Source organism: Panthera pardus, unplaced genomic scaffold (assembly GCF_024362965.1).
Source record: "Panthera pardus isolate Hobbes unplaced genomic scaffold, ASM2436296v1 HiC_scaffold_17, whole genome shotgun sequence".
Lineage (NCBI taxonomy): Eukaryota > Metazoa > Chordata > Mammalia > Carnivora > Felidae > Panthera > Panthera pardus.
The window spans coordinates 147,748,208-147,756,086 of NW_026526732.1; the positions used below are offsets into that span (position 1 = coordinate 147,748,208).

Sequence of the window (7,879 nt, forward strand, 5' to 3'; positions counted from 1 at the left end):
ATACTGTATCTGCCCCGGGAGGACAGCAGCAAACTAGTCCCTGGGCCCACTGGGACTTCGTGGTAGCTGAAGGGCTGCATTCTCTAGACTCATGGCTGGAGCGGAGCACTCCCAGATGGTCCCGCCCTCGGCCACCACAAACACACACGTCCACACATTGCTGCTAGGCCATGGAGCAGGGGCAACAAAGACAGAATGCAGCACGTTGGAACGAGGAAGAAAAACGCCCTCGTTCTTCTGTCCTCCCGTGCCCTCTACATCATGCTCACTGTACAGAAGAAATACTTAAATCGTCCAGTCCATGACTGCCGAGCTAGGACTGAAGGATGAATTTGGAGCTGAGAGTTCATACATTGAGAACTGGCATAATGCTGTCCATCACTTTGCTATAGCGCTTAAAAACAAGCAGGGCCAATGGGGAGCCTGGGTGGCTCAGTCGGTTGAGCGTCTGACTTCACCTCAGGTCATGATCTCCCGGTCCATGGGTTCAAGCCCAGCATCAGGCTCTGCGCTGACAGCTCAGAGCCTGGAACCTTTTTTGGATTCTGTGTCTCCTTCTCTGTCCGACCCTCCCCCATTCATCCTCTGTCTCTGTCTCAAAAATAAATAAACGTTAAAAAAAATTAAAAAAAAAAAACAAAACAAAAAAACAAGCAGGGCCAGAAAAAAAAAAAAAAAAGGAACGTCTTTACAACTCCTTTGCAAGGCTCCTGTAACATTTATTTATTTAAAACTATTCATTCATCTCCTACTATGTACTAGTCACTGCTTTAGATCCTAGCATCACATCATGAGCGAGATAGATCCATTGCCTGCTGTCACAAAGCCCACCTTGTAATGAGGGAAGACAGCAACCAAACTTAAAAAGATGTCACCTGGCCACAAATGATACGCAAAGTCAAGCAAGAAAGGACTGCCAAGTGAAGATACCCCTCTCTCAGCTGTAATGGCTTGGCTAGCAGGACGCTAACCTCCCCACCAAGAACAAGAAAGCCTAGATAAAAATCAAACGACACAAAACAAATTTTATTTGCAGGCATTAGATAGCTACCAAGACAGCCAGATTTTGAGGGACTGAGTTTCCAGAAAGAATGAAAAATCATTGAGGTAGGTCCAAATTCTACTCAACTGTTCACCCAGAAGTATCTGCTAGTTTGTAGTGGCACAGGGTGAGGGGTAAGAAGCTTGTCAGAAAATGGCCACTAAGAGGTCAAGAAACTCAGCACCTCCCTCAATGTTCTCGTGGGGCTGAGGGGGCTCCTGAGACAACCAGGACTTGGGCCGAGAGCCTGGAGAGGGGAGTCCTAAAAAATGATAGGAGCCGAGAGGAAAGCATAAACTGAGAGAATGAGAATCTAACAGAGTTCTTGGCTGTCTCATGGTGCCAGGGACACAAAACACAGAGTTCAGACTGATGAAGGAGGAGAGTTCCCTGTGAACCCCAGGCTGTCAGTTAAATAAGGTCTAAATCCTAGGAGTAATGGAAGACCAGAAATCAGAAATAGATAAAAGCCTTACAGAGCACACCAGACACAAATAAGCTCAATAAGCTCAATTCCTGATTGAATTAATCTGTCATACCTCTAACTTCCTGCCTAGAGAAGCTAAATAAAATAAGTCTTCTCTGGAGAGAGGTCACCTCATCCAGAGTCTCAACAGTTGTTCATACAAAATGTTCAGCATTGAATAAAAAAAGCCCCAGGCAGGGGCACTGGGTGGTTCAGTTGGTTAAGGGTCCGACTTTAGCTCAGGTCATGATCTCCCAGTTTGTTGGTTCGAGCCCCACTTCGGGTTCTGTGCTGACAGTGTGGAGCCTGCTTGGGATTCTCTCCCCATGCCCTTTCTCTCAAAAGCATTAATATTAATATACCCCTCCTTATCCAGTCTTATATCCCAATCCCCTTGGCCCAACACCTTCAAGATCCCCATACCCAGGCATATTTTCCCAGTTACTATTGATACATGATATCCAGATTCATGAATAAGTTCTTTTCTTCTAAAGTGGAGTCAGGATTTCCCCAGTTGGGCCATGATGAAAAATAGTCCAAATTACTGGCCTAGAAACCATGGGAGGCTGGGGGCAAATCTTGAGGAGAGCAAGTATCATCTTACAAGGCATCTGCCGCCACATGTTTCTGAACATGTGGAAGCTGTTATCCTCCAACAAAGGGGAAATGAGATATTTCATTAGGTCTAGCAAGTTTAGGAAAAATCAGGGTTCTCAAGCATGTCCACACACTATCCCCATCCCAGGTACCAGAGTGTCATTCTCTCCTCATCAGGGCACTGATTGTGATGTAGGAGCCTTAACAGGGCTGTGAATTAAGGCTTCTCTATAATTCTGCTACTCTCATAAACAAGTCCTGTGCTTGGCTTTCAGCTCAATCTTCCCTCTAGCTGCAGAAGATGCAAGTCTTTCGTAATACTGCTGCTGCAACATTCTGGCTCTCACACCTTACCTGAATTTGTGGCCTGTCATTTTCTCCATCCAGCATATCAAGGCACTTATAAGAACCTAAAAAATGAGGGTATAAAAATTTGTTCAGTAAACATCATAGTCAATAGTGAAATATTGAAAGTTTTCCCCATGGGATCAGATTTGAGACAAGAATGTTCACTATCACCACATCAATGTAGCATTGTAGTAGAGGTCCTAGCCTTTAGAATAAGGCAAGAAAAAAATAATTAAAAGGACTTGAAAGAAAAAACAAACCTGTCATTATTCACAGATGAAATAGGAAATCCAAAGGAATCTATACAGAAACTATTAGAATTAGTAAATTTAGTATGATCCCTGAAGAAATATTTAAAAATAAATTGCACTTTTATATACCAGTAACACCCAATAAGAAAATCACATTTTTTAAACATTTATTTTTGAGGGAGAGAGAGACAGAGAGACAGCGTGTGGGCAAGGAATTGGCAGAGAGAGAGAGGGAGATGCAGAATTTGAAGCAAGTTCCAAGCTCTAAGCTGTCAGTACAGAGCCCGACGCAGGGCTTGAACTCACAAACCACGAGATCATGATCTGAGCCAGAGTTGGACACTTAACAAACTGAGCCACCCAGGCACCCTGAAAATGACATTTTTTTAAAAGAACATTTATAATTACATAAAATACCCAGAAAAATATCTAACAAAAGATGTACAAGATCTTTACAATTAAAACTTCAAAACATCACTGAGAATAACACAAGAAAAAGTGGAGTAGGGACCTCTGAGGGCCAGCTCTTCCCAGAACCACCAAAAAAAAACCTCCCCAAACTGGTCAGAATCAACATTATAAAATTCTGGAAGGTAGTGAAAGGCTTACAGCAACCAAGTGAATGCTTAACCAGGAGAAAGTCCACTGTAACAGGGCAAGGGAGCTTTGAGGTGTTTTAACTTAGTCTTGCCCACTCTCTCCCTGGCATGGTGGCAGTCTTGAAGATGGCAGATTGTTTCCCAGTGTACCTGGTTCCAGAGGGAACAGAATGGACTTTATTCCCAAGGAATTGTGTTTGTTTGTTTTGACCTGACAGGGGTTTCTCTGAAGGATTGATGTAAGAGCCTTACCTTTGTTGCCCTATCTCAGAACTCTATCAGGGCAGAGCAGGTATGCAGAGGACATTCTTTAAGAATACTGAAAGACAATGTGGTGCCTGGATGGCCCAGTTGGTTAAGTGCCAACTTTGGCTCAGGTCATGATCTCACAGTTTGTGGGTTCGAGCCCCATGTTGGGCTCTGTGCTGACAGCTCAGAGTCTGGAGCCTGCTTTCAGATACTGTATCTCCCTCTCTCTCTGCCCCTCCTGCACTCATATGCTGTCTCTCAAAAATAAATAAATGGGGGCGCCTGGGTGGCGCAGTCGGTTAAGCGTCCGACTTCAGCCAGGTCACGATCTCGCGGTCCGTGAGTTCGAGCCCCGCGTCAGGCTCTGGGCTGATGGCTCGGAGCCTGGAGCCTGTTTCCGATTCTGTGTCTCCCTCTCTCTCTGCCCCTCCCCCGTTCATGCTCTGTCTCTCTCTGTCCCAAAAATAAATAAAAAACGTTGAAAAAAAAAATTAAAATAAATAAATAAATAAATGTTTAAAAAAATATTGAAAGACAAATGAACAAGCTGCTCTCTCCTGGGGTTATATATTTATAGCTGTTGGAACAAACAATAGGCACAACAAAAACCTGGGAGGAAAAGCTAGGGAGATTTTGGGGGGAGCAGGGTCATGAAAAGCTCTCATGTATATTGAGAACCTTAAAATCCACACACGTGTATGTCTGGGGCATATGTGGGTATGTGTTCTGTCTGGGGCAGAATGTATGCTCGGAGAAGAACTGAGAAGACCATAGGAACTCATTTCTGGTTGGTCCTTAGGCTGAGTGCCAGCAGGACGAGAAGGCTAAGAAAGCCTCATAAATGGTTAAGCACTGAAGGAGTTACTGCAACCCAGAGCCATTGTGGAAAGACCTAGAGAGTAATTTTTCTTTCCTTTTCTTTTTCCATAATATTCAAGATGTCCAGTTTTCAGCAAAAAAAAAAAAAAAAATATGAAGCATGCAAAGAAACGAGAAAGTATGGCCCATTCACAGAAGGAGGAAAGGTAGACATCAATAGAGATAGAAATGATAAAAAGGGACCAAATAGAAATTCTGGAGCTGAAATGTACAATAACTGAAATTTAAAAATCCACTAGTGGGTTTCAACAGGTGATTGGAGCAGACAGAGAAAATAATCAAGAATAGGTCAAATGATCCAGTCTGAGGGCAGAAAGAAAAAAATATGAAGAAAAATGAACAGAGCCTAAGACACTGTGAGACACCATCAAGCATACTAAGATATGCACAACGAGAGTCCCAAAAAGTAGGAAAGGGGCAGAAAGAATATTTGAAGAATTAATGTCTGACCCCCTCAAATTTGAAAAAAGACATGACTCTGCATATCCAAGAAGCTCAACAAGCTTTAAGTAGGATAAACTCAAAGAGATCCACATTGAGACAAACAGTCAAACTGCTGAAAGTCAAAGATAAGTAAAAAATTTTGAAAGCAGGAAGAGAGAGGTGAATCATAATGTGCAAGGGATGATCAACAACTATTAATGGCTGATTTGGGGGGCACCTATGTGGCTCAGTCAGTTAAGCATCTGACTCTGGATTTTAGCTCAGGTCATGATCTCATGGTTCATAAGATCAAGCCCCAAGTCAGGCTCCTCGCTGACAGTGTGCTCCCCTCCCCCCTTTCTTTTCCTCTCTCCCCCCCCTCCCCTACTTGCGCTCTCTCAAAGTAAAGAATAAACTTAAAAAAAAATTTTTAATGTTTCTTTTTTTTTTGAGAGAGAGAGAGCATGAGGAGGGGAGGGGCAGAGAGAGGAAGACACAGAATCAGAAACAGACTTCAGGCTCTGAGCCATCAGCACAGAGCCCAACACAGGACCCGAACCCACAAACCATGAGATCATGGCCTAAGCCGAAGTTGGATGCTTAACTGACTGAGCCACCCAGGCATCCCATGAATGAACTTAAAAAAAAAAAATAGCAGACTTTTTAATCAGAAACCATTGAGGACAGAGGCAGTGGGATGACATAATTAAAGTGCTGGGAGAAAACCTGTCAACCCAAGAATTCTATATCCAACAAAATGAATCCTTCAAGAATATAGAAGAAATTAAGACATTCCCAGATAAAAGCTGATGGAGTTTGGGGCGCCCCATTTTGCATATGTTAGTTTCTGAAATATGACACTGAAAGCACAGGCAACAAAAGACAAAATATAGATAAATTGGACTTCATCAAAATGTAAAGCTTTTGTGCATCAGACACTATCAAGAGCATGAAAACGTGACCCATAGAGTGGTAGAAAATACTTGCAAAAAAATGGGAGAAAATATTTGCTAAATATATATATATATATATATATAGGGTCTAGTATCCAGAATATGTAAAGAACTCTGACAACTCAACAACCAAAAGACAAACAACACAACTTAAAAAATGGCCAAAGTGCTGGTGGAAATGTAAAATGGTGCAACTATTGTGGAAAACAGAACAGCAGTCCCTCAAGAAATTAAAAATAGAATTACCTTATGATCCAGCAATTCCACTTCTGGGTATACAGTCAAAAGAATTGAGGGGCACCCAGTGGCTCAGTCAGTGGAGCATCTGACTCTTGATTTTGGTTCACGTCATGATCTCACTGTGCGCTCCAGCCCCACATCAGGCTCCAAGCTGACATTGCAGAGGCTACTTGGGATTCTCTCTCTCCCCCATCTCTGTCCTTCCCTGGCTTGCGTGCACGCACATGCCTGTGCACACGCATGCATGCGCTCTCTCTCCCTTTCTCTCTCTCTCAAAATAAATAAAAACTTAAAAAAAAAGAATTGAAAACAAGGGCTCAAACAGATCTTTGTACACCAATGTTCCTCATAGCATTATTCACAATGGCCAAAAGGTGGAAACAACCCAAATGTTTATCAATGCATGATTGGATATACAAAATATAGCATATACATACAATGAAATATTATTCAGACATAAAAATGTATGAAATACCAATACATTCAACAACATGCTAAGTGAAATAAGCCAGACACAAAAAGCTATATGTTGTATGATTCCAAAATATGCAGTATTTAGACTGGGCAAATCCATAGAGACAGAAAGCAGATTGAAGGAGCTGCATAGATGAGAAAATGGAGCGTAACTACTTAATGGGTAGAGAGTTTCTGTTTGGGGTGATGAGAAAAATTCCTGGAGCTAGATAGTGCTGATGCTTTCACCTCTCAACACACTTTATCACTTCCAATATACACGTTTCCCTGTTTTTTTTCCCCAGCATCTTAGATGTACTTCCTACCACTACATTACTTTAAAACAGTTAAAATGGTAAGTGTTATGTGTATTTTTTTCAATTTTGCTTATTTTCTGGGTAATAATAGTGTCAAAAACCTTTCTCTTCATCAAATGTTTGATCCTCTTGAAAAGTTTTTGGTCTTTGAGCTTGAATATGGAGCTTTACTGCATCAAAAATACAATTTTCTTAGCGTCGGACTTTGGTTCAGGTCACGCTCTCACAGTTCATGAGTTTGAGCCCTGCGTCGGGCTCTGGGCTGACCGCTCAGAGCTTGGAGCCTGCTTCACATTCTGTGTCTCCCTCTCTCTCTGCCCCTTCCCTGCTCATGCTCTGTCTCTCTCTGTCTCAAAAATAAACATTAAAAAAAATTTTTTAAAAAATACAATTTTCTTGTAGTGCTTTGGTAAGTTCTTCCGAAGAAAACTGAATCCAATCCATGCCTCTGTGAAATCCAGTCTCTTTGTCAAAGGGTACAGTACACTTTCATACGTGGCCAGAATGTGCAGTGTTCTCTCAGCTCTCTCGAGGCCGCTGTCTAGGGAATTTTTCTGCAAAAGCCACAGCGGGCTAGTACTCGCTGCGGCTCCACAGCACCTCTCACTACTGAAGCCATCATCTTTTTTTTTTTTTTAATTTTTTTAAAATGTTTTTATTTATTTTTGAGACAGGCAGAGACAGAGCATGAACAGGGAGGGTCAGAGAGAGGGAGACACAGAATCTGAAACAGGCTCCAGGCTCTGAGCTGTCAGCACAGAGCCCGACGCGGGGCTCGAACTCACGGACCGTGAGATCATGACCTGAGCCGAAGCCGGCCGCCCAACCGACTGAGCCACCCAGGCACCCCAGCCATCATCTTTAGTATGTGCATTTTACAACAATAAAAATTTCATAGAAATTAGTAAAGACTACCAGAGGCCTGGGTGGCTCAGTCTTGAGTGTCAGACTCTTGACTTCAGCTCAGGTCATGATCTCGGGGTTCGTGGGTTTGGTCCCCACGTCAGGCTCTGTGCTGGCAGTGTGGAGCCTACGTGGGGTTCTCTCTCCCTCTCTCTCTTC

At 42.8% G+C, this 7,879-nt stretch overlaps 1 pseudogene; it reads right to left on the bottom strand.

Moving 5' to 3' along the window:
* Window positions 1-6,910: 6,910 nt before the first annotated feature.
* On the bottom strand, window positions 6,911-7,439 carry LOC128777791 (SRA stem-loop-interacting RNA-binding protein, mitochondrial-like; annotated as a pseudogene).
* Between the last annotated feature and the right edge of the window lie 440 nt (window positions 7,440-7,879).